This window comes from Engystomops pustulosus, chromosome 4, assembly GCF_040894005.1.
Source record: "Engystomops pustulosus chromosome 4, aEngPut4.maternal, whole genome shotgun sequence".
Classification (NCBI taxonomy): domain Eukaryota; kingdom Metazoa; phylum Chordata; class Amphibia; order Anura; family Leptodactylidae; genus Engystomops; species Engystomops pustulosus.
This window is the reverse complement of record NC_092414.1, coordinates 202,069,777-202,096,723: the sequence shown is the minus strand read 5'-3', so window position 1 is coordinate 202,096,723 and position 26,947 is coordinate 202,069,777. Positions and strand designations below refer to the sequence as shown.

Here is a 26,947-nt window from a genome sequence, read left to right as displayed (position 1 = left end):
ACAACGCAGAGTACTAACCACTATACGATCACGGCAACGCTTCGAGCCAGGTAGGAGTCGAACCTACAATCTTCTGATCCGTAGTCAGACGCGTTATCCATTGCGCCACTGGCCCTGATGAGAGTGCTGCAGCCCAAAATGTGACTCATTTTAAAGAACTAGCAAACTTCCAACATTGCAATAAGTCCAATCCGTTTCTTGCCAATCCAATCATCAGAGATAAGATAACATATTTTCATGAGATCTGGAAACGGTGTGAGTTTTCTGACAATGTGATTTTGGGAGAGTTGAAATCACAATGTTGCCAAATGTGGTCGAAGAAATTCAGAGAAGCCAACAAATAATACAGGAGAAAAATGAGTTGCTTTTTTTCCTAAAACTCTGAAAATAATTTTCCACCTTGGGAAGTTGGCGTTAATATTGGAACAAAAAAAGAAATGCCGTGACCCGGATTCGAACCGGGGTTGCTGCGGCCACAACGCAGAGTACTAACCACTATACGATCACGGCAATGCTTCGAGCCAGGTAGGAGTCGAACCTACAATCTTCTGATCCGTAGTCAGACGCGTTATCCATTGCGCCACTGGCCCTGACGAGAGCGGTGCAGTTCAAAATGTGACTAATTTTAAAAAACTAGCAAACTTCCAACATTGCAATAAGTCCAATCCGTTTCTTGTCAATCCAATCATCAGAGATAACATATTTTCATGAGATCTGGAAACGGTGTGAGTTTTCTGACAATGTGATTTTGGGAGAGTTGAAATCACAATGTTGCCAAATGTGGTCCAAGAAATTCAGAGAAGCCAACAAATAACACAGGAGAAACATGAGTTGCTTTTTTTCCTAAAACTCTGAAAAGAATTTTCCACCTTGGGAAGTTGGCATTAATATTGGAACAAAAAAAGACATGCCGTGACCCGGATTCGAACCGGGGTTGCTGCGGCCACAACGCAGAGTACTAACCACTATACGATCACGGCAACGCTTCGAGCCAGGTAGGAGTCGAACCTACAATCTTCTGATCCGTAGTCAGATGCGTTATCCATTGCGCCACTGGCCCTGACGAGAGCGCTGCAGTACAAAATGTGACTAATTTTAAAAAACTAGCAAACTTCCAACATTGCAATAAGTCCAATCCGTTTCTTGCCAATCCAATCATCAGAGATAACATATTTTCATGAGATCTGGAAACGGTGTGAGTTTTCTGACAATGTGATTTTGGGAGAGTTGAAATCACAATGTTGCCAAATGTGGTCCAAGAAATTCAGAGAAGCCAACAAATAACACAGGAGAAACATGAGTTGCTTTTTTTCCTAAAACTCTGAAAAGAATTTTCCACCTTGGGAAGTTGGCGTTAATATTCTAACAAAAAAAGGCATGCTGTGACCCGGATTCGAACCAGGGTTGCTGCGGCCACAACGCAGAGTACTAACCACTATACGATCACGGCAAAGCTTCGAGCCAGGTAGGAGTCGAACCTACAATCTCCAGATCCGTAGTCAGACGCGTTATCCATTGCGCAACTGGCCCTGATGAGAGTGCTGCAGCCCAAAATGTGACTCATTTTAAAGAACTAGCAAACTTCCAACATTGCAATAAGTCCAATCCGTTTCTTGCCAATCCAATCATCAGAGATAACATATTTTCATGAGATCTGGAAACGGTGTGAGTTTTCTGACAATGTGATTTTGGGAGAGTTGAAATCACAATGTTGCCAAATGTGGTCCAAGAAATTCAGAGAAGCCAACAAATAACACAGGAGAAACATGAGTTGCTTTTTTTCCTAAAACTCTGAAAAGAATTTTCCACCTTGGGAAGTTGGCGTTAATATTGGAACAAAAAAAGACATGCCGTGACCCGGATTCGAACCGGGGTTGCTGCGGCCACAACGCAGAGTACTAACCACTATACGATCACGGCAACGCTTCGAGCCAGGTAGGAGTCGAACCTACAATCTTCTGATTCGTAGTCAGATGCGTTATCCATTGCGCCACTGGCCCTGACGAGAGCGCTGCAGTTCAAAATGTGACTCATTTTAAAAAACTAGCAAACTTCCAACATTGCAATAAGTCCAATCCGTTTCTTGCCAATCCAATCATCAGAGATAACATATTTTCATGAGATCTGGAAACGGTGTGAGTTTTCTGACAATGTGATTTTGGGAGAGTTGAAATCACAATGTTGCCAAATGTGGTCCAAGAAATTCAGAGAAGCCAACAAATAACACAGGAGAAACATGAGTTGCTTTTTTTCCTAAAACTCTGAAAAGAATTTTCCACCTTGGGAAGTTGGCGTTAATATTGGAACAAAAAAAGACATGCCGTGACCCGGATTCGAACCGGGGTTGCTGCGGCCACAACGCAGAGTACTAACCACTATACGATCACGGCAACGCTTCGAGCCAGGTAGGAGTCGAACCTACAATCTTCTGATCCGTAGTCAGACGCGTTATCCATTGCGCCACTGGCCATGACGAGAGCGCTGCAGTTCAAAATGTGACTCATTTTAAAAAACTAGCAAACTTCCAACATTGCAATAAGTCCAATCCGTTTCTTGCCAATCCAATCATCAGAGATAACATATTTTCATGAGATCTGGAAACGGTGTGAGTTTTCTGACAATGTGATTTTGGGAGAGTTGAAATCACAATGTTGCCAAATGTGGTCCAAGAAATTCAGAGAAGCCAACAAATAACACAGGAGAAACATGAGTTGCTTTTTTTCCTAAAACTCTGAAAAGAATTTTCCACCTTGGGAAGTTGGCGTTAATATTGGAACAAAAAAAGACATGCCGTGACCCGGATTCGAACCGGGGTTGCTGCGGCCACAACGCAGAGTACTAACCACTATACGATCACGGCAACGCTTCGAGCCAGGTAGGAGTCGAACCTACAATCTTCTGATCCGTAGTCAGACGCGTTATCCATTGCGCCACTGGCCCTGATGAGAGTGCTGCAGCCCAAAATGTGACTCATTTTAAAGAACTAGCAAACTTCCAACATTGCAATAAGTCCAATCCGTTTCTTGCCAATCCAATCATCAGAGATAAGATAACATATTTTCATGAGATCTGGAAACGGTGTGAGTTTTCTGACAATGTGATTTTGGGAGAGTTGAAATCACAATGTTGCCAAATGTGGTCGAAGAAATTCAGAGAAGCCAACAAATAATACAGGAGAAAAATGAGTTGCTTTTTTTCCTAAAACTCTGAAAATAATTTTCCACCTTGGGAAGTTGGCGTTAATATTGGAACAAAAAAAGACATGCCGTGACCCGGATTCGAACCGGGGTTGTTGCGGCCACAACGCAGAGTACTAACCACTATACGATCACGGCAACGCTTCGAGCCAGGTAGGAGTCGAACCTACAATCTTCTGATCCGTAGTCAGACGCGTTATCCATTGCGCCACTGGCCCTGACGAGAGCGCTGCAGTTCAAAATGTGACTCATTTTAAAAAACTAGCAAACTTCCAACATTGCAATAAGTCCAATCCGTTTCTTGCCAATCCAATCATCAGAGATAACATATTTTCATGAGATCTGGAAACGGTGTGAGTTTTCTGACAATGTGATTTTGGGAGAGTTGAAATCACAATGTTGCCAAATGTGGTCCAAGAAATTCAGAGAAGCCAACAAATAACACAGGAGAAACATGAGTTGCTTTTTTTCCTAAAACTCTGAAAAGAATTTTCCACCTTGGGAAGTTGGTGTTAATATTGGAACAAAAAAAGACATGCCGTGACCCGGATTCGAACCGGGGTTGCTGCGGCCACAACGCAGAGTACTAACCACTATACGATCACGGCAACGCTTCGAGCCAGGTAGGAGTCGAACCTACAATCTTCTGATCCGTAGTCAGATGCGTTATCCATTGCGCCCTGGCCCTGACGAGAGCGCTGCAGTACAAAATGTGACTAATTTTAAAAAACTAGCAAACTTCCAACATTGCAATAAGTCCAATCCGTTTCTTGCCAATCCAATCATCAGAGATAACATATTTTCATGAGATCTGGAAACGGTGTGAGTTTTCTGACAATGTGATTTTGGGAGAGTTGAAATCACAATGTTGCCAAATGTGGTCCAAGAAATTCAGAGAAGCCAACAAATAACACAGGAGAAACATGAGTTGCTTTTTTTCCTAAAACTCTGAAAAGAATTTTCCACCTTGGGAAGTTGGCGTTAATATTCTAACAAAAAAAGGCATGCTGTGACCCGGATTCGAACCAGGGTTGCTGCGGCCACAACGCAGAGTACTAACCACTATACGATCACGGCAAAGCTTTGAGCCAGGTAGGAGTCGAACCTACAATCTCCCGATCCGTAGTCAGACGCGTTATCCATTGCGCCACTGGCCCTGATGAGAGTGCTGCAGCCCAAAATGTGACTCATTTTAAAGAACTAGCAAACTTCCAACATTGCAATAAGTCCAATCCGTTTCTTGCCAATCCAATCATCAGAGATAACATATTTTCATGAGATCTGGAAACGGTGTGAGTTTTCTGACAATGTGATTTTGGGAGAGTTGAAATCACAATGTTGCCAAATGTGGTCCAAGAAATTCAGAGAAGCCAACAAATAACACAGGAGAAACATGAGTTGCTTTTTTTCCTAAAACTCTGAAAAGAATTTTCCACCTTGGGAAGTTGGTGTTAATATTGGAACAAAAAAAGACATGCCGTGACCCGGATTCGAACCGGGGTTTCTGCGGCCACAACGCAGAGTACTAACCACTATACGATCACGGCAACGCTTCGAGCCAGGTAGGAGTCGAACCTACAATCTCCTGATCCGTAGTCAGATGCGTTATCCATTGCGCCACTGGCTCTGACGAGAGCGCTGCAGTACAAAATGTGACTAATTTTAAAAAACTAGCAAACTTCCAACATTGCAATAAGTCCAATCCGTTTCTTGCCAATCCAATCATCAGAGATAACATATTTTCATGAGATCTGGAAACGGTGTGAGTTTTCTGACAATGTGATTTTGGGAGAGTTGAAATCACAATGTTGCCAAATGTGGTCCAAGAAATTCAGAGAAGCCAACAAATAATACAGGAGAAAAATGAGTTGCTTTTTTTCCTAAAACTCTGAAAAGAATTTTCCACCTTGGGAAGTTGGCGTTAATATTCTAACAAAAAAAGGCATGCTGTGACCCGGATTCGAACCAGGGTTGCTGCGGCCACAACGCAGAGTACTAACCAGTATACGATCACGGCAAAGCTTCGAGCCAGGTAGGAGTCGAACCTACAATCTCCCGATCCGTAGTCAGACGCGTTATCCATTGCGCCACTGGCCCTGATGAGAGTGCTGCAGCCCAAAATGTGACTCATTTTAAAGAACTAGCAAACTTCCAACATTGCAATAAGTCCAATCCGTTTCTTGCCAATCCAATCATCAGAGATAACATATTTTCATGAGATCTGGAAACGGTGTGAGTTTTCTGACAATGTGATTTTGGGAGAGTTGAAATCACAATGTTGCCAAATGTGGTCCAAGAAATTCAGAGAAGCCAACAAATAACACAGGAGAAATATGAGTTGCTTTTTTTCCTAAAACTCTGAAAAGAATTTTCCACCTTTGGAAGTTGGTGTTAATATTGGAACAAAAAAAGACATGCCGTGACCCGGATTCGAACCGGGGTTGCTGCGGCCACAACGCAGAGTACTAACCACTATACGATCACGGCAACGCTTCGAGCCAGGTAGGAGTCGAACCTACAATCTTCTGATCCGTAGTCAGATGCGTTATCCATTGCGCCACTGGCCCTGACGAGAGCGCTGCAGTACAAAATGTGACTAATTTTAAAAAACTAGCAAACTTCCAACATTGCAATAAGTCCAATCCGTTTCTTGCCAATCCAATCATCAGAGATAACATATTTTCATGAGATCTGGAAACGGTGTGAGTTTTCTGACAATGTGATTTTGGGAGAGTTGAAATCACAATGTTGCCAAATGTGGTCCAAGAAATTCAGAGAAGCCAACAAATAACACAGGAGAAACATGAGTTGCTTTTTTTCCTAAAACTCTGAAAAGAATTTTCCACCTTGGGAAGTTGGCGTTAATATTCTAACAAAAAAAGGCATGCTGTGACCCGGATTCGAACCAGGGTTGCTGCGGCCACAACGCAGAGTACTAACCAGCATACGATCACGGCAAAGCTTCGAGCCAGGTAGGAGTCGAACCTACAATCTCCCGATCCGTAGTCAGACGCGTTATCCATTGCGCCACTGGCCCTGATGAGAGTGCTGCAGCCCAAAATGTGACTCATTTTAAAGAACTAGCAAACTTCCAACATTGCAATAAGTCCAATCCGTTTCTTGCCAATCCAATCATCAGAGATAACATATTTTCATGAGATCTGGAAACGGTGTGAGTTTTCTGACAATGTGATTTTGGGAGAGTTGAAATCACAATGTTGCCAAATGTGGTCCAAGAAATTCAGAGAAGCCAACAAATAACACAGGAGAAACATGAGTTGCTTTTTTTCCTAAAACTCTGAAAAGAATTTTCCACCTTGGGAAGTTGGCGTTAATATTGGAACAAAAAAAGACATGCCATGACCCGGATTCGAACCGGGGTTGCTGCGGCCAAAACGCAGAGTACTAACCACTATACGATCACGGCAACGCTTCGAGCCAGGTAGGAGTCGAACCTACAATCTTCTGATCCGTAGTCAGATGCGTTATCCATTGCGCCACTGGCCCTGACGAGAGCGCTGCAGTTCAAAATGTGACTCATTTTAAAAAACTAGCAAACTTCCAAAATTGCAATAAGTCCAATCCGTTTCTTGCCAATCCAATCATCAGAGATAACATATTTTCATGAGATCTGGAAACGGTGTGAGTTTTCTGACAATGTGATTTTGGGAGAGTTGAAATCACAATGTTGCCAAATGTGGTCCAAGAAATTCAGAGAAGCCAACAAATAACACAGGAGAAACATGAGTTGCTTTTTTTCCTAAAACTCTGAAAAGAATTTTCCACCTTGGGAAGTTGGCGTTAATATTGGAACAAAAAAAGACATGCCGTGACCCGGATTCGAACCGGGGTTGCTGCGGCCACAACGCAGAGTACTAACCACTATACGATCACGGCAACGCTTCGAGCCAGGTAGGAGTCGAACCTACAATCTTCTGATCCGTAGTCAGACGCGTTATCCATTGCGCCACTGGCCCTGATGAGAGTGCTGCAGCCCAAAATGTGACTCATTTTAAAGAACTAGCAAACTTCCAACATTGCAATAAGTCCAATCCGTTTCTTGCCAATCCAATCATCAGAGATAAGATAACATATTTTCATGAGATCTGGAAACGGTGTGAGTTTTCTGACAATGTGATTTTGGGAGAGTTGAAATCACAATGTTGCCAAATGTGGTCGAAGAAATTCAGAGAAGCCAACAAATAATACAGGAGAAAAATGAGTTGCTTTTTTTCCTAAAACTCTGAAAATAATTTTCCACCTTGGGAAGTTGGCGTTAATATTGGAACAAAAAAAGACATGCCGTGACCCGGATTCGAACCGGGGTTGCTGCGGCCACAACGCAGAGTACTAACCACTATACGATCACGGCAACGCTTCGAGCCAGGTAGGAGTCGAACCTACAATCTTCTGATCCGTAGTCAGACACGTTATCCATTGCGCCACTGGCCCTGACGAGAGCGCTGCAGTTCAAAATGTGACTCATTTTAAAAAACTAGCAAACTTCCAACATTGCAATAAGTCCAATCCGTTTCTTGCCAATCCAATCATCAGAGATAACATATTTTCATGAGATCTGGAAACGGTGTGAGTTTTCTGACAATGTGATTTTGGGAGAGTTGAAATCACAATGTTGCCAAATGTGGTCCAAGAAATTCAGAGAAGCCAACAAATAACACAGGAGAAACATGAGTTGCTTTTTTTCCTAAAACTCTGAAAAGAATTTTCCACCTTGGGAAGTTGGCGTTAATATTGGAACAAAAAAAGACATGCCGTGACCCGGATTCGAACCGGGGTTGCTGCGGCCACAACGCAGAGTACTAACCACTATACGATCACGGCAACGCTTCGAGCCAGGTAGGAGTCGAACCTACAATCTTCTGATCCGTAGTCAGATGCGTTATCCATTGCGCCACTGGCCCTGACGAGAGCGCTGCAGTTCAAAATGTGACTCATTTTAAAAAACTAGCAAACTTCCAACATTGCAATAAGTCCAATCCGTTTCTTGCCAATCCAATCATCAGAGATAACATATTTTCATGAGATCTGGAAACGGTGTGAGTTTTCTGACAATGTGATTTTGGGAGAGTTGAAATCACAATGTTGCCAAATGTGGTCCAAGAAATTCAGAGAAGCCAACAAATAACACAGGAGAAACATGAGTTGCTTTTTTTCCTAAAACTCTGAAAAGAATTTTTCACCTTGGGAAGTTGGCGTTAATATTGGAACAAAAAAAGACATGCCATGACCCGGATTCGAACCGGGGTTGCTGCGGCCAAAACGCAGAGTACTAACCACTATACGATCACGGCAACGCTTCGAGCCAGGTAGGAGTCGAACCTACAATCTTCTGATCCGTAGTCAGATGCGTTATCCATTGCGCCACTGGCCCTGACGAGAGCGCTGCAGTTCAAAATGTGACTCATTTTAAAAAACTAGCAAACTTCCAACATTGCAATAAGTCCAATCCGTTTCTTGCCAATCCAATCATCAGAGATAACATATTTTCATGAGATCTGGAAACGGTGTGAGTTTTCTGACAATGTGATTTTGGGAGAGTTGAAATCACAATGTTGCCAAATGTGGTCCAAGAAATTCAGAGAAGCCAACAAATAACACAGGAGAAACATGAGTTGCTTTTTTTCCTAAAACTCTGAAAAGAATTTTCCACCTTGGGAAGTTGGCGTTAATATTGGAACAAAAAAAGACATGCCGTGACCCGGATTCGAACCGGGGTTGCTGCGGCCACAACGCAGAGTACTAACCACTATACGATCACGGCAACGCTTCGAGCCAGGTAGGAGTCGAACCTACAATCTTCTGATCCGTAGTCAGACGCGTTATCCATTGCGCCACTGGCCCTGATGAGAGTGCTGCAGCCCAAAATGTGACTCATTTTAAAGAACTAGCAAACTTCCAACATTGCAATAAGTCCAATCCGTTTCTTGCCAATCCAATCATCAGAGATAAGATAACATATTTTCATGAGATCTGGAAACGGTGTGAGTTTTCTGACAATGTGATTTTGGGAGAGTTGAAATCACAATGTTGCCAAATGTGGTCGAAGAAATTCAGAGAAGCCAACAAATAATACAGGAGAAAAATGAGTTGCTTTTTTTCCTAAAACTCTGAAAATAATTTTCCACCTTGGGAAGTTGGCGTTAATATTGGAACAAAAAAAGACATGCCGTGACCCGGATTCGAACCGGGGTTGCTGCGGCCACAACGCAGAGTACTAACCACTATACGATCACGGCAAACGCTTCGTGCCAGGTAGGAGTCGAACCTACAATCTTCTGATCGGTAGTCAGACGCGTTATCCATTGCGCCACTGGCCCTGACGAGAGCGCTGCAGTACAAAATGTGACTAATTTTAAAAAACTAGCAAACTTCCAACATTGCAATAAGTCCAATCCGTTTCTTGCCAATCCAATCATCAGAGATAACATATTTTCATGAGATCTGGAAACGGTGTGAGTTTTCTGACAATGTGATTTTGGGAGAGTTGAAATCACAATGTTGCCAAATGTGGTCCAAGAAATTCAGAGAAGCCAACAAATAACACAGGAGAAACATGAGTTGCTTTTTTTCCTAAAACTCTGAAAAGAATTTTCCACCTTGGGAAGTTGGCGTTAATATTGGAACAAAAAAAGACATGCCGTGACCCGGATTCGAACCAGGGTTGCTGCGGCCACAACGCAGAGCACTAACCACTATACGATCACGGCAACGCTTCGAGCCAGGTAGGAGTCGAACCTACAATCTTCTGATCCGTAGTCAGACGCGTTATCCATTGCGCCACTGGCCCTGACGAGAGCGCTGCAGTACAAAATGTGACTAATTTTAAAAAACTAGCAAACTTCCAACATTGCAATAAGTCCAATCCGTTTCTTGCCAATCCAATCATCAGAGATAACATATTTTCATGAGATCTGGAAACGGTGTGAGTTTTCTGACAATGTGATTTTGGGAGAGTTGAAATCACAATGTTGCCAAATGTGGTCCAAGATATTCAGAGAAGCCAACAAATAACACAGGAGAAACATGAGTTGCTTTTTTTCCTAAAACTCTGAAAAGAATTTTCCACCTTGGGAAGTTGGCGTTAATATTGGAACAAAAAAAGACATGCTGTGACCCGGATTCGAACCGGGGTTGCTGCGGCCACAACGCAGAGTACTAACCACTATACGATCACGGCAACGCTTCGAGCCAGGTAGGAGTCGAACCTACAATCTTCTGATCCGTAGTCAGACGCGTTATCCATTGCGCCACTGGCCCTGACGAGAGCGCTGCAGTTTAAAATGTGACTCATTTTAAAAAACTAGCAAACTTCCAACATTGCAATAAGTCCAATCCGTTTCTTGCCAATCCAATCATCAGAGATAACATATTTTCATGAGATCTGGAAACGGTGTGAGTTTTCTGACAATGTGATTTTGGGAGAGTTGAAATCACAATGTTGCCAAATGTGGTCCAAGAAATTCAGAGAAGCCAACAAATAACACAGGAGAAACATGAGTTGCTTTTTTTCCTAAAACTCTGAAAATAATTTTCCACCTTGGGAAGTTGGCGTTAATATTGGAACAAAAAAAGACATGCCGTGAGCCGGATTCGAACCGGGGTTGCTGCGGCCACAACGCAGAGTACTAACCACTATACGATCACGGCAACGCTTCGAGCCAGGTAGGAGTCGAACCTACAATCTTCTGATCCGTAGTCAGACGTGTTATCCATTGCGCCACTGGCCCTGATGAGAGTGCTGCAGCCCAAAATGTGACTCATTTTAAAGAACTAGCAAACTTCCAACATTGCAATAAGTCCAATCCGTTTCTTGCCAATCCAATCATCAGAGATAACATATTTTCATGAGATCTGGAAACGGTGTGAGTTTTCTGACAATGTGATTTTGGGAGAGTTGAAATCACAATGTTGCCAAATGTGGTCCAAGAAATTCAGAGAAGCCAACAACTAATACAGGAGAAACATGAGTTGCTTTTTTTCCTAAAACTCTGAAAAGAATTTTCCACCTTGGGAAGTTGGCGTTAATATTGGAACAAAAAAAGACATGCCGTGACCAAGATTCGAACCAGGGTTGCTGCGGCCACAACGCAGAGTACTAACCACTATAGGATCACGGCAACGCTTCGAGCCAGGTAGGAGTTGATCCTACAATCTTCTGATCCGTAGTCAGAAGCGTTATCCATTGCGCCACTGGCCCTGATGAGAGTGCTGCAGCCCAAAATGTGACTCATTTTAAAGAACTAGCAAACTTCCAACATTGCAATAAGTCCAATCCGTTTCTTGCCAATCCAATCATCAGAGATAACATATTTTCATGAGATCTGGAAACGGTGTGAGTTTTCTGACAATGTGATTTTGGGAGAGTTGAAATCACAATGTTGCCAAATGTGGTCCAAGAAATTCAGAGAAGCCAACAAATAACACAGGAGAAACATGAGTTGCTTTTTTTCCTAAAACTCTGAAAAGAATTTTCCACCTTGGGAAGTTGGCGTTAATATTGGAACAAAAAAAGACATGCCGTGACCCGGCTTCGAACCGGGGTTGCTGCGGCCACAACGCAGAGTACTAACCACTATACGATCACGGCAACGCTTCGAGCCAGGTAGGAGTCGAACCTACAATCTTCTGATCCGTAGTCAGACGCGTTATCCATTGCGCCACTGGCCCTGATGAGAGTGCTGCAGCCCAAAATGTGACTCATTTTAAAGAACTAGCAAACTTCCAACATTGCAATAAGTCCAATCCGTTTCTTGCCAATCCAATCATCAGAGATAACATATTTTCATGAGATCTGGAAACGGTGTGAGTTTTCTGACAATGTGATTTTGGGAGAGTTGAAATCACAATGTTGCCAAATGTGGTCCAAGAAATTCAGAGAAGCCAACAAATAACACAGGAGAAACATGAGTTGCTTTTTTTCCTAAAACTCTGAAAAGAATTTTCCACCTTGGGAAGTTGGCGTTAAAATTGGAACAAAAAAAGACATGCCGTGACCCGGATTCGAACCGGGGTTGCTGCGGCCACAACGCAGAGTACTAACCACTATACAATCACGGCAATGCTTCGAGCCAGGTAGGAGTCGAACCTACAATCTTCTGATCCGTAGTCAGATGCGTTATCCATTGCGCCACTGGCCCTGATGAGAGTGCTGCAGCCCAAAATGTGACTCATTTTAAAGAACTAGCAAACTTCCAACATTGCAATAAGTCCAATCCGTTTCTTGCCAATCCAATCATCAGAGATAACATATTTTCATGAGATCTGGAAACGGTGTGAGTTTTCTGACAATGTGATTTTGGGAGAGTTGAAATCACAATGTTGCCAAATGTGGTCCAAGAAATTCAGAGAAGCCAACAAATAACACAGGAGAAACATGAGTTGCTTTTTTTCCTAAAACTCTGAAAAGAATTTTCCACCTTGGGAAGTTGGCGTTAATATTGGAACAAAAAAAGACATGCCGTGACCCGGATTCGAACCGGGGTTGCTCCGGCCACAACGCAGAGTACTAACCACTATACGATCACGGCAAAGCTTCGAGCCAGGTAGGAGTCGAACCTACAATCTTCTAATCCGTAGTCAGACGCGTTATCCATTGCGCCACTGGCCCTGATGAGAGTGCTGCAGCCCAAAATGTGACTCATTTTAAAGAACTAGCAAACTTCCAACATTGCAATAAGTCCAATCCGTTTCTTGCCAATCCAATCATCAGAGATAACATATTTTCATGAGATCTGGAAACGGTGTGAGTTTTCTGACAATGTGATTTTGGGAGAGTTGAAATCACAATGTTGCCAAATGTGGTCCAAGAAATTCAGAGAAGCCAACAAATAACACAGGAGAAACATGAGTTGCTTTTTTTCCTAAAACTCTGAAAAGAATTTTCCACCTTGGGAAGTTGGCGTTAATATTGGAACAAAAAAAGACATGCCGTGACCCGGATTCGAACCGGGGTTGCTGCGGCCACAACGCAGAGCACGAACCACTATACGATCACGGCAACGCTTCGAGCCAGGTAGGAGTCGAACCTACAATCTTCTGATCCGTAGTCAGACGCGTTATCCATTGCGCCACTGGCCCTGATGAGAGTGCTGCAGCCCAAAATGTGACTCATTTTAAAGAACTAGCAAACTTCCAACATTGCAATAAGTCCAATCCGTTTCTTGCCAATCCAATCATCAGAGATAACATATTTTCATGAGATCTGGAAACGGTGTGAGTTTTCTGACAATGTGATTTTGGGAGAGTTGAAATCACAATGTTGCCAAATGTGGTCCAAGAAATTCAGAGAAGCCAACAAATAACACAGGAGAAACATGAGTTGCTTTTTTTCCTAAAACTCTGAAAAGAATTTTCCACCTTGGGAAGTTGGCGTTAATATTGGAACAAAAAAAGACATGCCGTGACCCGGATTCGAACCGGGGTTGCTGCAGCCACAATGCAGAGTACTAACCACTATACGATCACGGCAACGCTTCGAGTCAGGTAGGAGTCGAACCGACAAACTTCTGATCCATAGTCAGATGCGTTATCCATTGCGCCACTGGCCCTGACGAGAGTGCTGCAGTTCAAAATGTTACTCATTTTAAAAAACTAGCAAACTTCCAACATTGCAATAAGTCCAATCCGTTTCTTGCCAATCCAATCATCAGAGATAACATATTTTCATGAGATCTGGAAACGGTGTGAGTTTTCTGACAATGTGATTTTGGGAGAGTTGAAATCACAATGTTGCCAAATGTGGTCCAAGAAATTCAGAGAAGCCAACAAATAACACAGGAGAAACATGAGTTGCTTTTTTTCCTAAAACTCTGAAAAGAATTTTCCACCTTGGGAAGTTGGCGTTAAAATTGGAACAAAAAAAGACATGCCGTGACCCGGATTCGAACCGGGGTTGCTGCGGCCACAACGCAGAGTACTAACCACTATACGATCACGGCAATGCTTCGAGCCAGGTAGGAGTCGAACCTACAATCTTCTGATCCGTAGTCAGATGCGTTATCCATTGTGCCACTGGCCCTGATGAGAGTGCTGCAGCCCAAAATGTGACTCATTTTAAAGAACTAGCAAACTTCCAACATTGCAATAAGTCCAATCCGTTTCTTGCCAATCCAATCATCAGAGATAACATATTTTCATGAGATCTGGAAACGGTGTGAGTTTTCTGACAATGTGATTTTGGGAGAGTTGAAATCACAATGTTGCCAAATGTGGTCCAAGAAATTCAGAGAAGCCAACAAATAACACAGGAGAAACATGAGTTGCTTTTTTTCCTAAAACTCTGAAAAGAATTTTCCACCTTGGGAAGTTGGCGTTAATATTGGAACAAAAAAAGACATGCCGTGACCCGGATTCGAACCGGGGTTGCTGCAGCCACAATGCAGAGTACTAACCACTATACGATCACGGCAACGCTTCGAGTCAGGTAGGAGTCGAACCGACAAACTTCTGATCCATAGTCAGATGCGTTATCCATTGCGCCACTGGCCCTGACGAGAGTGCTGCAGTTCAAAATGTTACTCATTTTAAAAAACTAGCAAACTTCCAACATTGCAATAAGTCCAATCCGTTTCTTGCCAATCCAATCATCAGAGATAACATATTTTCATGAGATCTGGAAACGGTGTGAGTTTTCTGACAATGTGATTTTGGGAGAGTTGAAATCACAATGTTGCCAAATGTGGTCCAAGAAATTCAGAGAAGCCAACAAATAACACAGGAGAAACATGAGTTGCTTTTTTTCCTAAAACTCTGAAAAGAATTTTCCACCTTGGGAAGTTGGCGTTAAAATTGGAACAAAAAAAGACATGCCGTGACCCGGATTCGAACCGGGGTTGCTGCGGCCACAACGCAGAGTACTAACCACTATACGATCACGGCAATGCTTCGAGCCAGGTAGGAGTCGAACCTACAATCTTCTGATCCGTAGTCAGATGCGTTATCCATTGTGCCACTGGCCCTGATGAGAGTGCTGCAGCCCAAAATGTGACTCATTTTAAAGAACTAGCAAACTTCCAACATTGCAATAAGTCCAATCCGTTTCTTGCCAATCCAATCATCAGAGATAACATATTTTCATGAGATCTGGAAACGGTGTGAGTTTTCTGACAATGTGATTTTGGGAGAGTTGAAATCACAATGTTGCCAAATGTGGTCCAAGAAATTCAGAGAAGCCAACAAATAACACAGGAGAAACATGAGTTGCTTTTTTTCCTAAAACTCTGAAAAGAATTTTCCACCTTGGGAAGTTGGTGTTAATATTGGAACAAAAAAAGACATGCCGTGACCCGGATTCGAACCGGGGTTGCTGCTGCCACAACGCAGAGTACTAACCACTATACGATCACGGCAACGCTTCGAGCCAGGTAGGAGTCGAACCTACAATCTTCTGATCCGTAGTCAGATGCGTTATCCATTGCGCCACTGGCCCTGACGAGAGCGCTGCAGTACAAAATGTGACTAATTTTAAAAAACTAGCAAACTTCCAACATTGCAATAAGTCCAATCCGTTTCTTGCCAATCCAATCATCAGAGATAACATATTTTCATGAGATCTGGAAACGGTGTGAGTTTTCTGACAATGTGATTTTGGGAGAGTTGAAATCACAATGTTGCCAAATGTGGTCCAAGAAATTCAGAGAAGCCAACAACTAATACAGGAGAAACATGAGTTGCTTTTTTTCCTAAAACTCTGAAAAGAATTTTCCACCTTGGGAAGTTGGCGTTAATATTGGAACAAAAAAAGACATGCCGTGACCAAGATTCGAACCAGGGTTGCTGCGGCCACAACGCAGAGTACTAACCGCTATAGGATCACGGCAACGCTTCGAGCCAGGTAGGAGTTGATCCTACAATCTTCTGATCCGTAGTCAGAAGCGTTATCCATTGCGCCACTGGCCCTGATGAGAGTGCTGCAGCCCAAAATGTGACTCATTTTAAAGAACTAGCAAACTTCCAACATTGCAATAAGTCCAATCCGTTTCTTGCCAATCCAATCATCAGAGATAACATATTTTCATGAGATCTGGAAACGGTGTGAGTTTTCTGACAATGTGATTTTGGAAAATTTAAATCACAATGTTGCCAAATGTGGTCCAAGAAATTCAGAGAAGCCAACAAATAACACAGGAGAAACATGAGTTGCTTTTTTTCCTAAAACTCTGAAAAGAATTTTCCACCTTGGGAAGTTGGCGTTAATATTGGAACAAAAAAAGACATGCCGTGACCCGGATTCGAACCGGGGTTGCTGCAGCCACAACGCAGAGTACTAACCACTATACGATCACGGCAACGCTTCGAGCCAGGTAGGAGTCGAACCGACAATCTTCTGATCCATAGTCAGATGCGTTATCCATTGCGCCACTGGCCCTGACGAGATTGCTGCAGTTCAAAATGTGACTCATTTTAAAAAACTAGCAAACTTCCAACATTGCAATAAGTCCAATCCGTTTCTTGCCAATCCAATCATCAGAGATAACATATTTTCATGAGATCTGGAAACGGTGTGAGTTTTCTGACAATGTGATTTTGGGAGAGTTGAAATCACAATGTTGCCAAATGTGGTCGAAGAAATTCAGAGAAGCCAACAAATAACACAGGAGAAACATGAGTTGCTTTTTTTCCTAAAACTCTGAAAAGAATTTTCCACCTTGGGAAGTTGGCGTTAAAATTGGAACAAAAAAAGACATGCCGTGACCCGGATTCGAACCGGGGTTGCTGCGGCCACAACGCAGAGTGCTAACCACTATACGATCACGGCAACGCTTCGAGCCAGGTAGGAGTCGAACCTACAATCTTCTGATCCGTAGTCAGATGCGTTATCCATTGCGCCACTGGCCCTGATGAGAGTGCTGCAGCCCAAAATGTGACTCATTTTAAAGAACTAGCAAACTTCCAACATTGCAATAAGTCCAATCCGTTTCTTGCCAATCCAATCATCAGAGATAACATATTTTCATGAGATCTGGAAACGGTGTGAGTTTTCTGACAATGTGATTTTGGGAGAGTTGAAATCACAATGTTGCCAAATGTGGTCCAAGAAATTCAGAGAAGCCAACAAATAACACAGGAGAAACATGAGTTGCTTTTTTTCCTAAATCTCTGAAAAGAATTTTCCACCTTGGGAAGTTGGCGTTATTATTGGAACAAAAAAAGACATGCCGTGACCCGGATTCGAACCGGGGTTGCTGCGGCCACAACGCAGAGTACTAACCACTATACGATCACGGCAATGCTTCGAGCCAGGTAGGAGTCGAACCTACAATCTTCTGATCCGTAGTCAGACGCGTTATCCATTGCGCCACTGGCCCTGACGAGAGCGCTGCAGTACAAAATGTGACTAATTTTAAAAAACTAGCAAACTTCCAACATTGCAATAAGTCCAATCCGTTTCTTGCCAATCCAATCATCAGAGATAACATATTTTCATGAGATCTGGAAACGGTGTGAGTTTTCTGACAATGTGATTTTGGGAGAGTTGAAATCACAATGTTGCCAAATGTGGTCCAAGAAATTCAGAGAAGCCAACAAATAACACAGGAGAAACATGAGTTGCTTTTTTTCCTAAAACTCTGAAAAGAATTTTCCACCTTGGGAAGTTGGCGTTAATATTCTAACAAAAAAAGGCATGCTGTGACCCGGATTCGAACCAGGGTTGCTGCGGCCACAACGCAGAGTACTAACCACTATACGATCACGGCAAAGCTTCGAGCCAGGTAGGAGTCGAACCTACAATCTCCTGATCCGTAGTCAGACGCGTTATCCATTGCGGCACTGGCCCTGATGAGAGTGCTGCAGCCCAAAATGTGACTCATTTTAAAGAACTAGCAAACTTCCAACATTGCAATAAGTCCAATCCGTTTCTTGCCAATCCAATCATCAGAGATAACATATTTTCATGAGATCTGGAAACGGTGTGAGTTTTCTGACAATGTGATTTTGGGAGAGTTGAAATCACAATGTTGCCAAATGTGGTCCAAGAAATTCAGAGAAGCCAACAAATAACACAGGAGAAACATGAGTTGCTTTTTTTCCTAAAACTCTGAAAAGAATTTTCCACCTTGGGAAGTTGGCGTTATTATTGGAACAAAAAAAGACATGCCGTGACCCGGATTCGAACCGGGGTTGCTGCGGCCACAACGCAGAGTACTAACCACTATACGATCACGGCAATGCTTCGAGCCAGGTAGGAGTCGAACCTACAATCTTCTGATCCGTAGTCAGACGCGTTATCCATTGCGCCACTGGCCCTGACGAGAGCGCTGCAGTACAAAATGTGACTAATTTTAAAAAACTAGCAAACTTCCAACATTGCAATAAGTCCAATCCGTTTCTTGCCAATCCAATCATCAGAGATAACATATTTTCATGAGATCTGGAAACGGTGTGAGTTTTCTGACAATGTGATTTTGGGAGAGTTGAAATCACAATGTTGCCAAATGTGGTCCAAGAAATTCAGAGAAGCCAACAAATAACACAGGAGAAACATGAGTTGCTTTTTTTCCTAAAACTCTGAAAAGAATTTTCCACCTTGGGAAGTTGGCGTTAATATTCTAACAAAAAAAGGCATGCTGTGACCCGGATTCGAACCAGGGTTGCTGCGGCCACAACGCAGAGTACTAACCACTATACGATCACGGCAAAGCTTCGAGCCAGGTAGGAGTCGAACCTACAATCTCCTGATCCGTAGTCAGACGCGTTATCCATTGCGGCACTGGCCCTGATGAGAGTGCTGCAGCCCAAAATGTGACTCATTTTAAAGAACTAGCAAACTTCCAACATTGCAATAAGTCCAATCCGTTTCTTGCCAATCCAATCATCAGAGATAACATATTTTCATGAGATCTGGAAACGGTGTGAGTTTTCTGACAATGTGATTTTGGGAGAGTTGAAATCACAATGTTGCCAAATGTGGTCCAAGAAATTCAGAGAAGCCAACAAATAACACAGGAGAAACATGAGTTGCTTTTTTTCCTAAAACTCTGAAAAGAATTTTCCACCTTGGGAAGTTGGCGTTAATATTGGAACAAAAAAAGACATGCTGTGACCCGGATTCGAACCGGGGTTGCTGCGGCCACAACGCAGAGTACTAACCACTATACGATCACGGCAACGCTTCGAGCCAGGTAGGAGTCGAACCTACAATCTTCTGATCCGTAGTCAGACGCGTTATCAATTGCGCCACTGGCCCTGATGAGAGTGCTGCAGCCCAAAATGTGACTCATTTTAAAGAACTAGCAAACTTCCAACATTGCAATAAGTCCAATCCGTTTCTTGCCAATCCAATCATCAGAGATAAGATAACATATTTTCATGAGATCTGGAAACGGTGTGAGTTTTCTGACAATGTGATTTTGGGAGAGTTGAAATCACAATGTTGCCAAATGTGGTCGAAGAAATTCAGAGAAGCCAACAAATAACACAGGAGAAAAATGAGTTGCTTTTTTTCCTAAAACTCTGAAAAGAATTTTCCACCTTGGGAAGTTGGCGTTAATATTGGAACAAAAAAAGAGATGCCGTGACCCGGATTCGAACCGGGGTTGCTGCGGCCACAACGCAGAGTACTAACCACTATACGATCACGGCAACGCTTCGAGCCAGGTAGGAGTCGAACCTACAATCTTCTGATCCGTAGTCAGACGCGTTATCCATTGCGCCACTGGCCCTGACGAGAGCGCTGCAGTTCAAAATGTGACTCATTTTAAAAAACTAGCAAACTTCCAACATTGCAATAAGTCCAATCCGTTTCTTGCCAATCCAATCATCAGAGATAACATATATTCATGAGATCTGGAAACGGTGTGAGTTTTCTGACAATGTGATTTTGGGAGAGTTGAAATCACAATGTTGCCAAATGTGGTCCAAGAAATTCAGAGAAGCCAACAAATAACACAGGAGAAACATGAGTTGCTTTTTTTCCTAAAACTCTGAAAAGAATTTTCCACCTTGGGAAGTTGGAGTTAATATTGGAACAAAAAAAGGCATGCCGTGACCCGGATCCGAACCAGGGTTGCTGCGGCCACAACGCAGAGTACTAACCACTATACGATCACGGCAACGCTTCGAGCCAGGTAGGAGTCGAACCTACAATCTCCTGATCCGTAGTCAGACGCGTTATCCATTGCGCCACTGGCCCTGATGAGAGTGCTGCAGCCCAAAATGTGACTCATTTTAAAGAACTAGCAAACTTCCAACATTGCAATAAGTCCAATCCGTTTCTTGCCAATCCAATCATCAGAGATAACATATTTTCATGAGATCTGGAAACGGTGTGAGTTTTCTGACAATGTGATTTTGGGAGAGTTGAAATCACAATGTTGCCAAATGTGGTCCAAGAAATTCAGAGAAGCCAACAACTAATACAGGAGAAACATGAGTTGCTTTTTTTCCTAAAACTCTGAAAAGAATTTTCCACCTTGGGAAGTTGGCGTTAATATTGGAACAAAAAAAGACATGCCGTGACCAAGATTCGAACCAGGGTTGCTGCGGCCACAACGCAGAGTACTAACCACTATAGGATCACGGCAACGCTTCGAGCCAGGTAGGAGTTGATCCTACGATCTTCTGATCCGTAGTCAGAAGCGTTATCCATTGCGCCACTGGCCCTGATGAGAGTGCTGCAGCCCAAAATGTGACTCATTTTAAAGAACTAGCAAACTTCCAACATTGCAATAAGTCCAATCCGTTTCTTGCCAATCCAATCATCAGAGATAACATATTTTCATGAGATCTGGAAACGGTGTGAGTTTTCTGACAATGTGATTTTGGGAGAGTTGAAATCACAATGTTGCCAAATGTGGTCCAAGAAATTCAGAGAAGCCAACAAATAACACAGGAGAAACATGAGTTGCTTTTTTTCCTAAAACTCTGAAAAGAATTTTCCACCTTGGGAAGTTGGCGTTAATATTGGAACAAAAAAAGACATGCCGTGACCCGGATTCGAACCGGGGTTGCTGCGGCCACAACGCAGAGTACTAACCACTATACGATCAGGGCAACGCTTCGAGCCAGGTAGGAGTCGAACCTACAATCTTCTGATCCGTAGTCAGACGCGTTATCCATTGCGCCACTGGCCCTGATGAGAGTGCTGCAGCCCAAAATGTGACTCATTTTAAAGAACTAGCAAACTTCCAACATTGCAATAAGTCCAATCCGTTTCTTGCCAATCCAATCATCAGAGATAACATATTTTCATGAGATCTGGAAACGGTGTGAGTTTTCTGACAATGTGATTTTGGGAGAGTTGAAATCACAATGTTGCCAAATGTGGTCGAAGAAATTCAGAGAAGCCAACAAATAATACAGGAGAAAAATGAGTTGCTTTTTTTCCTAAAACTCTGAAAATAATTTTCCACCTTGGGAAGTTGGCGTTAATATTGGAACAAAAAAAGACATGCTGTGACCCGGATTCGAACCGGGGTTGCTGCGGCCACAACGCAGAGTACTAACCACTATACGATCACGGCAACGCTTCGAGCCAGGTAGGAGTCGAACCTACAATCTTCTGATCCGTAGTCAGACGCGTTATCCATTGCGCCACTGGCCCTGACGAGAGCGCTGCAGTTCAAAATGTGACTCATTTTAAAAAAACTAGCAAACTTCCAACATTGCAATAAGTCCAATCCGTTTCTTGCCAATCCAATCATCAGAGATAACATATTTTCATGAGATCTGGAAACGGTGTGAGTTTTCTGACAATGTGATTTTGGGAGAGTTGAAATCACAATGTTGCCAAATGTGGTCCAAGAAATTCAGAGAAGCCAACAAATAACACAGGAGAAACATGAGTTGCTTTTTTTCCTAAAACTCTGAAAATAATTTTCCACCTTGGGAAGTTGGCGTTAATATTGGAACAAAAAAAGACATGCCGTGACCCGGATTCGAACCGGGGTTGCTGCGGCCACAACGCAGAGTACTAACCACTATACGATCACGGCAACGCTTCGAGCCAGGTAGGAGTCGAACCTACAATCTTCTGATCCGTAGTCAGACGCGTTATCCATTGCGCCACTGGCCCTGATGAGAGTGCTGCAGCCCAAAATGTGACTCATTTTAAAGAACTAGCAAACTTCCAACATTGCAATAAGTCCAATCCGTTTCTTGCCAATCCAATCATCAGAGATAACATATTTTCATGAGATCTGGAAACGGTGTGAGTTTTCTGACAATGTGATTTTGGGAGAGTTGAAATCACAATGTTGCCAAATGTGGTCCAAGAAATTCAGAGAAGCCAACAAATAACACAGGAGAAACATGAGTTGCTTTTTTTCCTAAAACTCTGAAAATAATTTTCCACCTTGGGAAGTTGGCGTTAATATTGGAACAAAAAAAGACATGCCGTGACCCGGATTCGAACCGGGGTTGCTGCGGCCACAACGCAGAGTACTAACCACTATACGATCACGGCAACGCTTCGAGCCAGGTAGGAGTCGAACCTAAAATCTTCTGATCCGTAGTCAGACGCGTTATCCATTGCGCCACTGGCCCTGATGAGAGTGCTGCAGCCCAAAATGTGACTCATTTTAAAGAACTAGCAAACTTCCAACATTGCAATAAGTCCAATCCGTTTCTTGCCAATCCAATCATCAGAGATAAGATAACATATTTTCATGAGATCTGGAAACGGTGTGAGTTTTCTGACAATGTGATTTGGGAGAGTTGAAATCACAATGTTGCCAAATGTGGTCCAAGAAATTCAGAGAAGCCAACAAATAACACAGGAGAAACCTGAGTTGCTTTTTTTCCTAAAACTCTGAAAAGAATTTTCCACCTTGGGAAGTTGGCGTTAATATTGGAACAAAAAAAGACATGCCGTGACCCGGATTCGAACCGGGGTTGCTGCAGCCACAACGCAGAGTACTAACCACTATACGATCACGGCAACGCTTCGAGCCAGGTAGGAGTCGAACCGACAATCTTCTGATCCATAGTCAGATGCGTTATCCATTGCGCCACTGGCCCTGACGAGAGCGCTGCAGTTCAAAATGTGACTCATTTTAAAAAACTAGCAAACTTCCAACATTGCAATAAGTCCAATCTGTTTCTTGCCAATCCAATCATCAGAGATAACATATTTTCATGAGATCTGGAAACGGTGTGAGTTTTCTGACAATGTGATTTTGGGAGAGTTGAAATCACAATGTTGCCAAATGTGGTCCAAGAAATTCAGAGAAGCCAACAAATAACACAGGAGAAACATGAGTTGCTTTTTTTCCTAAAACTCTGAAAAGAATTTTCCACCTTGGGAAGTTGGCGTTAATATTGGAACAAAAAAAGGCATGCCGTGACCCGGATCCGAACCAGGGTTGCTGCGGCCACAACGCAGAGTACTAACCACTATACGATCACGGCAACGCTTCGAGCCAGGTAGGAGTCGAACCTACAATCTCCTGATCCGTAGTCAGACGCGTTATCCATTGCGCCACTGGCCCTGATGAGAGTGCTGCAGCCCAAAATGTGACTCATTTTAAAGAACTAGCAAACTTCCAACATTGCAATAAGTCCAATCCGTTTCTTGCCAATCCAATCATCAGAGATAACATATTTTCATGAGATCTGGAAACGGTGTGAGTTTTCTGACAATGTGATTTTGGGAGAGTTGAAATCACAATGTTGCCAAATGTGGTCCAAGAAATTCAGAGAAGCCAACAACTAATACAGGAGAAACATGAGTTGCTTTTTTTCCTAAAACTCTGAAAAGAATTTTCCACCTTGGGAAGTTGGCGTTAATATTGGAACAAAAAAAGACATGCCGTGACCAAGATTCGAACCAGGGTTGCTGCGGCCACAACGCAGAGTACTAACCACTATAGGATCACGGCAACGCTTCGAGCCAGGTAGGAGTTGATCCTACGATCTTCTGATCCGTAGTCAGAAGCGTTATCCATTGCGCCACTGGCCCTGATGAGAGTGCTGCAGCCCAAAATGTGACTCATTTTAAAGAACTAGCAAACTTCCAACATTGCAATAAGTCCAATCCGTTTCTTGCCAATCCAATCATCAGAGATAACATATTTTCATGAGATCTGGAAACGGTGTGAGTTTTCTGACAATGTGATTTTGGGAGAGTTGAAATCACAATGTTGCCAAATGTGGTCCAAGAAATTCAGAGAAGCCAACAAATAACACAGGAGAAACATGAGTTGCTTTTTTTCCTAAAACTCTGAAAAGAATTTTCCACCTTGGGAAGTTGGCGTTAATATTGGAACAAAAAAAGACATGCCGTGACCCGGATTCGAACCGGGGTTGCTGCAGCCACAATGCAGAGTACTAACCACTATACGATCACGGCAACGCTTCGAGTCAGGTAGGAGTCGAACCGACAAACTTCTGATCCATAGTCAGATGCGTTATCCATTGCGCCACTGGCCCTGACGAGAGTGCTGCAGTTCAAAATGTTACTCATTTTAAAAAACTAGCAAACTTCCAACATTGCAATAAGTCCAATCCGTTTCTTGCCAATCCAATCATCAGAGATAACATATTTTCATGAGATCTGGAAACGGTGTGAGTTTTCTGACAATGTGATTTTGGGAGAGTTGAAATCACAATGTTGCCAAATGTGGTCCAAGAAATTCAGAGAAGCCAACAAATAACACAGGAGAAACATGAGTTGCTTTTTTTCCTAAAACTCTGAAAATAATTTTCCACCTTGGGAAGTTGGCGTTAAAATTGGAACAAAAAAAGACATGCCGTGACCCGGATTCGAACCGGGGTTGCTGCGGCCACAACGCAGAGTACTAACCACTATACGATCACGGCAATGCTTCGAGCCAGGTAGGAGTCGAACCTACAATCTTCTGATCCGTAGTCAGATGCGTTATCCATTGTGCCACTGGCCCTGATGAGAGTGCTGCAGCCCAAAATGTGACTCATTTTAAAGAACTAGCAAACTTCCAACATTGCAATAAGTCCAATCCGTTTCTTGCCAATCCAATCATCAGAGATAACATATTTTCATGAGATCTGGAAACGGTGTGAGTTTTCTGACAATGTGATTTTGGGAGAGTTGAAATCACAATGTTGCCAAATGTGGTCCAAGAAATTCAGAGAAGCCAACAAATAACACAGGAGAAACATGAGTTGCTTTTTTTCCTAAAACTCTGAAAAGAATTTTCCACCTTGGGAAGTTGGTGTTAATATTGGAACAAAAAAAGACATGCCGTGACCCGGATTCGAACCGGGGTTGCTGCGGCCACAACGCAGAGTACTAACCACTATACGATCACGGCAACGCTTCGAGCCAGGTAGGAGTCGAACCTACAATCTTCTGATCCGTAGTCAGATGCGTTATCCATTGCGCCACTGGCCCTGACGAGAGCGCTGCAGTACAAAATGTGACTAATTTTAAAAAACTAGCAAACTTCCAACATTGCAATAAGTCCAATCCGTTTCTTGCCAATCCAATCATCAGAGATAACATATTTTCATGAGATCTGGAAACGGTGTGAGTTTTCTGACAATGTGATTTTGGGAGAGTTGAAATCACAATGTTGCCAAATGTGGTCCAAGAAATTCAGAGAAGCCAACAACTAATACAGGAGAAACATGAGTTGCTTTTTTTCCTAAAACTCTGAAAAGAATTTTCCACCTTGGGAAGTTGGCGTTAATATTGGAACAAAAAAAGACATGCCGTGACCAAGATTCGAACCAGGGTTGCTGCGGCCACAACGCAGAGTACTAACCGCTATAGGATCACGGCAACGCTTCGAGCCAGGTAGGAGTTGATCCTACAATCTTCTGATCCGTAGTCAGAAGCGTTATCCATTGCGCCACTGGCCCTGATGAGAGTGCTGCAGCCCAAAATGTGACTCATTTTAAAGAACTAGCAAACTTCCAACATTGCAATAAGTCCAATCCGTTTCTTGCCAATCCAATCATCAGAGATAACATATTTTCATGAGATCTGGAAACGGTGTGAGTTTTCTGACAATGTGATTTTGGAAAATTTAAATCACAATGTTGCCAAATGTGGTCCAAGAAATTCAGAGAAGCCAACAAATAACACAGGAGAAACATGAGTTGCTTTTTTTCCTAAAACTCTGAAAAGAATTTTCCACCTTGGGAAGTTGGCGTTAATATTGGAACAAAAAAAGACATGCCGTGACCCGGATTCGAACCGGGGTTGCTGCAGCCACAACGCAGAGTACTAACCACTATACGATCACGGCAACGCTTCGAGCCAGGTAGGAGTCGAACCGACAATCTTCTGATCCATAGTCAGATGCGTTATCCATTGCGCCACTGGCCCTGACGAGATTGCTGCAGTTCAAAATGTGACTCATTTTAAAAAACTAGCAAACTTCCAACATTGCAATAAGTCCAATCCGTTTCTTGCCAATCCAATCATCAGAGATAACATATTTTCATGAGATCTGGAAACGGTGTGAGTTTTCTGACAATGTGATTTTGGGAGAGTTGAAATCACAATGTTGCCAAATGTGGTCGAAGAAATTCAGAGAAGCCAACAAATAACACAGGAGAAACATGAGTTGCTTTTTTTCCTAAAACTCTGAAAAGAATTTTCCACCTTGGGAAGTTGGCGTTAAAATTGGAACAAAAAAAGACATGCCGTGACCCGGATTCGAACCGGGGTTGCTGCGGCCACAACGCAGAGTGCTAACCACTATACGATCACGGCAACGCTTCGAGCCAGGTAGGAGTCGAACCTACAATCTTCTGATCCGTAGTCAGATGCGTTATCCATTGCGCCACTGGCCCTGATGAGAGTGCTG

The 26,947-nt window shown here is 43.0% G+C and overlaps 62 non-coding genes across 62 annotated transcripts; all 62 read right to left on the bottom strand.

Moving 5' to 3' along the window:
• Nucleotides 1-42: 42 nt before the first annotated feature.
• On the bottom strand, nt 43-115 carry TRNAR-ACG (transfer RNA arginine (anticodon ACG)). Its single transcript has one exon. It is a non-coding gene; the product is annotated as a tRNA-Arg (tRNA).
• A 323-nt stretch (nt 116-438) lies between these two features.
• Nucleotides 439-510, bottom strand: TRNAH-GUG (transfer RNA histidin (anticodon GUG)). Its single transcript has one exon. It is a non-coding gene; the product is annotated as a tRNA-His (tRNA).
• Nucleotides 511-517: 7 nt separating this feature from the next.
• Nucleotides 518-590, bottom strand: TRNAR-ACG (transfer RNA arginine (anticodon ACG)). The gene has a single exon. It is a non-coding gene; the product is annotated as a tRNA-Arg (tRNA).
• Nucleotides 591-908: 318 nt separating this feature from the next.
• Nucleotides 909-980, bottom strand: TRNAH-GUG (transfer RNA histidin (anticodon GUG)). Its single transcript has one exon. It is a non-coding gene; the product is annotated as a tRNA-His (tRNA).
• A 7-nt stretch (nt 981-987) lies between these two features.
• On the bottom strand, nt 988-1,060 carry TRNAR-ACG (transfer RNA arginine (anticodon ACG)). The gene has a single exon. It is a non-coding gene; the product is annotated as a tRNA-Arg (tRNA).
• A 788-nt stretch (nt 1,061-1,848) lies between these two features.
• TRNAH-GUG (transfer RNA histidin (anticodon GUG)) lies at nt 1,849-1,920 on the bottom strand. The gene has a single exon. It is a non-coding gene; the product is annotated as a tRNA-His (tRNA).
• A 7-nt stretch (nt 1,921-1,927) lies between these two features.
• Nucleotides 1,928-2,000, bottom strand: TRNAR-ACG (transfer RNA arginine (anticodon ACG)). The gene has a single exon. It is a non-coding gene; the product is annotated as a tRNA-Arg (tRNA).
• Nucleotides 2,001-2,318: 318 nt separating this feature from the next.
• TRNAH-GUG (transfer RNA histidin (anticodon GUG)) lies at nt 2,319-2,390 on the bottom strand. Its single transcript has one exon. It is a non-coding gene; the product is annotated as a tRNA-His (tRNA).
• Nucleotides 2,391-2,788: 398 nt separating this feature from the next.
• TRNAH-GUG (transfer RNA histidin (anticodon GUG)) lies at nt 2,789-2,860 on the bottom strand. The gene has a single exon. It is a non-coding gene; the product is annotated as a tRNA-His (tRNA).
• A 7-nt stretch (nt 2,861-2,867) lies between these two features.
• Nucleotides 2,868-2,940, bottom strand: TRNAR-ACG (transfer RNA arginine (anticodon ACG)). Its single transcript has one exon. It is a non-coding gene; the product is annotated as a tRNA-Arg (tRNA).
• A 402-nt stretch (nt 2,941-3,342) lies between these two features.
• Nucleotides 3,343-3,415, bottom strand: TRNAR-ACG (transfer RNA arginine (anticodon ACG)). Its single transcript has one exon. It is a non-coding gene; the product is annotated as a tRNA-Arg (tRNA).
• Nucleotides 3,416-3,733: 318 nt separating this feature from the next.
• On the bottom strand, nt 3,734-3,805 carry TRNAH-GUG (transfer RNA histidin (anticodon GUG)). The gene has a single exon. It is a non-coding gene; the product is annotated as a tRNA-His (tRNA).
• Nucleotides 3,806-4,672: 867 nt separating this feature from the next.
• On the bottom strand, nt 4,673-4,744 carry TRNAH-GUG (transfer RNA histidin (anticodon GUG)). Its single transcript has one exon. It is a non-coding gene; the product is annotated as a tRNA-His (tRNA).
• Nucleotides 4,745-5,612: 868 nt separating this feature from the next.
• Nucleotides 5,613-5,684, bottom strand: TRNAH-GUG (transfer RNA histidin (anticodon GUG)). The gene has a single exon. It is a non-coding gene; the product is annotated as a tRNA-His (tRNA).
• Nucleotides 5,685-5,691: 7 nt separating this feature from the next.
• On the bottom strand, nt 5,692-5,764 carry TRNAR-ACG (transfer RNA arginine (anticodon ACG)). Its single transcript has one exon. It is a non-coding gene; the product is annotated as a tRNA-Arg (tRNA).
• Nucleotides 5,765-6,552: 788 nt separating this feature from the next.
• TRNAQ-UUG (transfer RNA glutamine (anticodon UUG)) lies at nt 6,553-6,624 on the bottom strand. The gene has a single exon. It is a non-coding gene; the product is annotated as a tRNA-Gln (tRNA).
• Nucleotides 6,625-6,631: 7 nt separating this feature from the next.
• TRNAR-ACG (transfer RNA arginine (anticodon ACG)) lies at nt 6,632-6,704 on the bottom strand. Its single transcript has one exon. It is a non-coding gene; the product is annotated as a tRNA-Arg (tRNA).
• Nucleotides 6,705-7,022: 318 nt separating this feature from the next.
• Nucleotides 7,023-7,094, bottom strand: TRNAH-GUG (transfer RNA histidin (anticodon GUG)). The gene has a single exon. It is a non-coding gene; the product is annotated as a tRNA-His (tRNA).
• Nucleotides 7,095-7,101: 7 nt separating this feature from the next.
• TRNAR-ACG (transfer RNA arginine (anticodon ACG)) lies at nt 7,102-7,174 on the bottom strand. Its single transcript has one exon. It is a non-coding gene; the product is annotated as a tRNA-Arg (tRNA).
• Nucleotides 7,175-7,497: 323 nt separating this feature from the next.
• On the bottom strand, nt 7,498-7,569 carry TRNAH-GUG (transfer RNA histidin (anticodon GUG)). Its single transcript has one exon. It is a non-coding gene; the product is annotated as a tRNA-His (tRNA).
• Nucleotides 7,570-7,967: 398 nt separating this feature from the next.
• Nucleotides 7,968-8,039, bottom strand: TRNAH-GUG (transfer RNA histidin (anticodon GUG)). Its single transcript has one exon. It is a non-coding gene; the product is annotated as a tRNA-His (tRNA).
• A 7-nt stretch (nt 8,040-8,046) lies between these two features.
• On the bottom strand, nt 8,047-8,119 carry TRNAR-ACG (transfer RNA arginine (anticodon ACG)). Its single transcript has one exon. It is a non-coding gene; the product is annotated as a tRNA-Arg (tRNA).
• Nucleotides 8,120-8,437: 318 nt separating this feature from the next.
• Nucleotides 8,438-8,509, bottom strand: TRNAQ-UUG (transfer RNA glutamine (anticodon UUG)). The gene has a single exon. It is a non-coding gene; the product is annotated as a tRNA-Gln (tRNA).
• Nucleotides 8,510-8,516: 7 nt separating this feature from the next.
• Nucleotides 8,517-8,589, bottom strand: TRNAR-ACG (transfer RNA arginine (anticodon ACG)). Its single transcript has one exon. It is a non-coding gene; the product is annotated as a tRNA-Arg (tRNA).
• A 318-nt stretch (nt 8,590-8,907) lies between these two features.
• On the bottom strand, nt 8,908-8,979 carry TRNAH-GUG (transfer RNA histidin (anticodon GUG)). Its single transcript has one exon. It is a non-coding gene; the product is annotated as a tRNA-His (tRNA).
• A 7-nt stretch (nt 8,980-8,986) lies between these two features.
• TRNAR-ACG (transfer RNA arginine (anticodon ACG)) lies at nt 8,987-9,059 on the bottom strand. The gene has a single exon. It is a non-coding gene; the product is annotated as a tRNA-Arg (tRNA).
• Nucleotides 9,060-9,382: 323 nt separating this feature from the next.
• Nucleotides 9,383-9,454, bottom strand: TRNAH-GUG (transfer RNA histidin (anticodon GUG)). Its single transcript has one exon. It is a non-coding gene; the product is annotated as a tRNA-His (tRNA).
• Nucleotides 9,455-9,462: 8 nt separating this feature from the next.
• Nucleotides 9,463-9,535, bottom strand: TRNAG-ACC (transfer RNA glycine (anticodon ACC)). Its single transcript has one exon. It is a non-coding gene; the product is annotated as a tRNA-Gly (tRNA).
• Nucleotides 9,536-9,853: 318 nt separating this feature from the next.
• Nucleotides 9,854-9,925, bottom strand: TRNAH-GUG (transfer RNA histidin (anticodon GUG)). Its single transcript has one exon. It is a non-coding gene; the product is annotated as a tRNA-His (tRNA).
• A 7-nt stretch (nt 9,926-9,932) lies between these two features.
• TRNAR-ACG (transfer RNA arginine (anticodon ACG)) lies at nt 9,933-10,005 on the bottom strand. The gene has a single exon. It is a non-coding gene; the product is annotated as a tRNA-Arg (tRNA).
• A 397-nt stretch (nt 10,006-10,402) lies between these two features.
• Nucleotides 10,403-10,475, bottom strand: TRNAR-ACG (transfer RNA arginine (anticodon ACG)). Its single transcript has one exon. It is a non-coding gene; the product is annotated as a tRNA-Arg (tRNA).
• A 1,337-nt stretch (nt 10,476-11,812) lies between these two features.
• On the bottom strand, nt 11,813-11,885 carry TRNAR-ACG (transfer RNA arginine (anticodon ACG)). Its single transcript has one exon. It is a non-coding gene; the product is annotated as a tRNA-Arg (tRNA).
• Nucleotides 11,886-12,203: 318 nt separating this feature from the next.
• Nucleotides 12,204-12,275, bottom strand: TRNAH-GUG (transfer RNA histidin (anticodon GUG)). Its single transcript has one exon. It is a non-coding gene; the product is annotated as a tRNA-His (tRNA).
• Nucleotides 12,276-12,282: 7 nt separating this feature from the next.
• Nucleotides 12,283-12,355, bottom strand: TRNAR-ACG (transfer RNA arginine (anticodon ACG)). Its single transcript has one exon. It is a non-coding gene; the product is annotated as a tRNA-Arg (tRNA).
• An 867-nt stretch (nt 12,356-13,222) lies between these two features.
• TRNAR-ACG (transfer RNA arginine (anticodon ACG)) lies at nt 13,223-13,295 on the bottom strand. Its single transcript has one exon. It is a non-coding gene; the product is annotated as a tRNA-Arg (tRNA).
• Nucleotides 13,296-13,613: 318 nt separating this feature from the next.
• On the bottom strand, nt 13,614-13,685 carry TRNAH-GUG (transfer RNA histidin (anticodon GUG)). The gene has a single exon. It is a non-coding gene; the product is annotated as a tRNA-His (tRNA).
• Nucleotides 13,686-14,083: 398 nt separating this feature from the next.
• TRNAH-GUG (transfer RNA histidin (anticodon GUG)) lies at nt 14,084-14,155 on the bottom strand. Its single transcript has one exon. It is a non-coding gene; the product is annotated as a tRNA-His (tRNA).
• Nucleotides 14,156-14,553: 398 nt separating this feature from the next.
• TRNAH-GUG (transfer RNA histidin (anticodon GUG)) lies at nt 14,554-14,625 on the bottom strand. Its single transcript has one exon. It is a non-coding gene; the product is annotated as a tRNA-His (tRNA).
• Nucleotides 14,626-15,023: 398 nt separating this feature from the next.
• Nucleotides 15,024-15,095, bottom strand: TRNAH-GUG (transfer RNA histidin (anticodon GUG)). The gene has a single exon. It is a non-coding gene; the product is annotated as a tRNA-His (tRNA).
• A 477-nt stretch (nt 15,096-15,572) lies between these two features.
• On the bottom strand, nt 15,573-15,645 carry TRNAR-ACG (transfer RNA arginine (anticodon ACG)). Its single transcript has one exon. It is a non-coding gene; the product is annotated as a tRNA-Arg (tRNA).
• An 866-nt stretch (nt 15,646-16,511) lies between these two features.
• Nucleotides 16,512-16,584, bottom strand: TRNAH-AUG (transfer RNA histidin (anticodon AUG)). Its single transcript has one exon. It is a non-coding gene; the product is annotated as a tRNA-His (tRNA).
• Nucleotides 16,585-16,902: 318 nt separating this feature from the next.
• On the bottom strand, nt 16,903-16,974 carry TRNAH-GUG (transfer RNA histidin (anticodon GUG)). The gene has a single exon. It is a non-coding gene; the product is annotated as a tRNA-His (tRNA).
• A 7-nt stretch (nt 16,975-16,981) lies between these two features.
• Nucleotides 16,982-17,054, bottom strand: TRNAR-ACG (transfer RNA arginine (anticodon ACG)). The gene has a single exon. It is a non-coding gene; the product is annotated as a tRNA-Arg (tRNA).
• A 318-nt stretch (nt 17,055-17,372) lies between these two features.
• Nucleotides 17,373-17,444, bottom strand: TRNAH-GUG (transfer RNA histidin (anticodon GUG)). The gene has a single exon. It is a non-coding gene; the product is annotated as a tRNA-His (tRNA).
• A 7-nt stretch (nt 17,445-17,451) lies between these two features.
• TRNAR-ACG (transfer RNA arginine (anticodon ACG)) lies at nt 17,452-17,524 on the bottom strand. The gene has a single exon. It is a non-coding gene; the product is annotated as a tRNA-Arg (tRNA).
• Nucleotides 17,525-18,312: 788 nt separating this feature from the next.
• TRNAH-GUG (transfer RNA histidin (anticodon GUG)) lies at nt 18,313-18,384 on the bottom strand. The gene has a single exon. It is a non-coding gene; the product is annotated as a tRNA-His (tRNA).
• A 7-nt stretch (nt 18,385-18,391) lies between these two features.
• Nucleotides 18,392-18,464, bottom strand: TRNAR-ACG (transfer RNA arginine (anticodon ACG)). Its single transcript has one exon. It is a non-coding gene; the product is annotated as a tRNA-Arg (tRNA).
• Nucleotides 18,465-19,727: 1,263 nt separating this feature from the next.
• Nucleotides 19,728-19,799, bottom strand: TRNAH-GUG (transfer RNA histidin (anticodon GUG)). Its single transcript has one exon. It is a non-coding gene; the product is annotated as a tRNA-His (tRNA).
• Nucleotides 19,800-19,806: 7 nt separating this feature from the next.
• Nucleotides 19,807-19,879, bottom strand: TRNAR-ACG (transfer RNA arginine (anticodon ACG)). Its single transcript has one exon. It is a non-coding gene; the product is annotated as a tRNA-Arg (tRNA).
• Nucleotides 19,880-21,216: 1,337 nt separating this feature from the next.
• TRNAR-ACG (transfer RNA arginine (anticodon ACG)) lies at nt 21,217-21,289 on the bottom strand. The gene has a single exon. It is a non-coding gene; the product is annotated as a tRNA-Arg (tRNA).
• A 397-nt stretch (nt 21,290-21,686) lies between these two features.
• On the bottom strand, nt 21,687-21,759 carry TRNAR-ACG (transfer RNA arginine (anticodon ACG)). Its single transcript has one exon. It is a non-coding gene; the product is annotated as a tRNA-Arg (tRNA).
• Nucleotides 21,760-22,078: 319 nt separating this feature from the next.
• Nucleotides 22,079-22,150, bottom strand: TRNAH-GUG (transfer RNA histidin (anticodon GUG)). Its single transcript has one exon. It is a non-coding gene; the product is annotated as a tRNA-His (tRNA).
• Nucleotides 22,151-22,157: 7 nt separating this feature from the next.
• On the bottom strand, nt 22,158-22,230 carry TRNAR-ACG (transfer RNA arginine (anticodon ACG)). Its single transcript has one exon. It is a non-coding gene; the product is annotated as a tRNA-Arg (tRNA).
• Nucleotides 22,231-22,548: 318 nt separating this feature from the next.
• Nucleotides 22,549-22,620, bottom strand: TRNAH-GUG (transfer RNA histidin (anticodon GUG)). The gene has a single exon. It is a non-coding gene; the product is annotated as a tRNA-His (tRNA).
• A 481-nt stretch (nt 22,621-23,101) lies between these two features.
• On the bottom strand, nt 23,102-23,174 carry TRNAH-AUG (transfer RNA histidin (anticodon AUG)). The gene has a single exon. It is a non-coding gene; the product is annotated as a tRNA-His (tRNA).
• Nucleotides 23,175-24,432: 1,258 nt separating this feature from the next.
• TRNAH-GUG (transfer RNA histidin (anticodon GUG)) lies at nt 24,433-24,504 on the bottom strand. Its single transcript has one exon. It is a non-coding gene; the product is annotated as a tRNA-His (tRNA).
• A 398-nt stretch (nt 24,505-24,902) lies between these two features.
• Nucleotides 24,903-24,974, bottom strand: TRNAH-GUG (transfer RNA histidin (anticodon GUG)). The gene has a single exon. It is a non-coding gene; the product is annotated as a tRNA-His (tRNA).
• Nucleotides 24,975-25,372: 398 nt separating this feature from the next.
• Nucleotides 25,373-25,444, bottom strand: TRNAH-GUG (transfer RNA histidin (anticodon GUG)). Its single transcript has one exon. It is a non-coding gene; the product is annotated as a tRNA-His (tRNA).
• A 7-nt stretch (nt 25,445-25,451) lies between these two features.
• Nucleotides 25,452-25,524, bottom strand: TRNAR-ACG (transfer RNA arginine (anticodon ACG)). The gene has a single exon. It is a non-coding gene; the product is annotated as a tRNA-Arg (tRNA).
• An 866-nt stretch (nt 25,525-26,390) lies between these two features.
• TRNAH-AUG (transfer RNA histidin (anticodon AUG)) lies at nt 26,391-26,463 on the bottom strand. Its single transcript has one exon. It is a non-coding gene; the product is annotated as a tRNA-His (tRNA).
• A 318-nt stretch (nt 26,464-26,781) lies between these two features.
• TRNAH-GUG (transfer RNA histidin (anticodon GUG)) lies at nt 26,782-26,853 on the bottom strand. The gene has a single exon. It is a non-coding gene; the product is annotated as a tRNA-His (tRNA).
• Nucleotides 26,854-26,860: 7 nt separating this feature from the next.
• Nucleotides 26,861-26,933, bottom strand: TRNAR-ACG (transfer RNA arginine (anticodon ACG)). Its single transcript has one exon. It is a non-coding gene; the product is annotated as a tRNA-Arg (tRNA).
• Between the last annotated feature and the right edge of the window lie 14 nt (nt 26,934-26,947).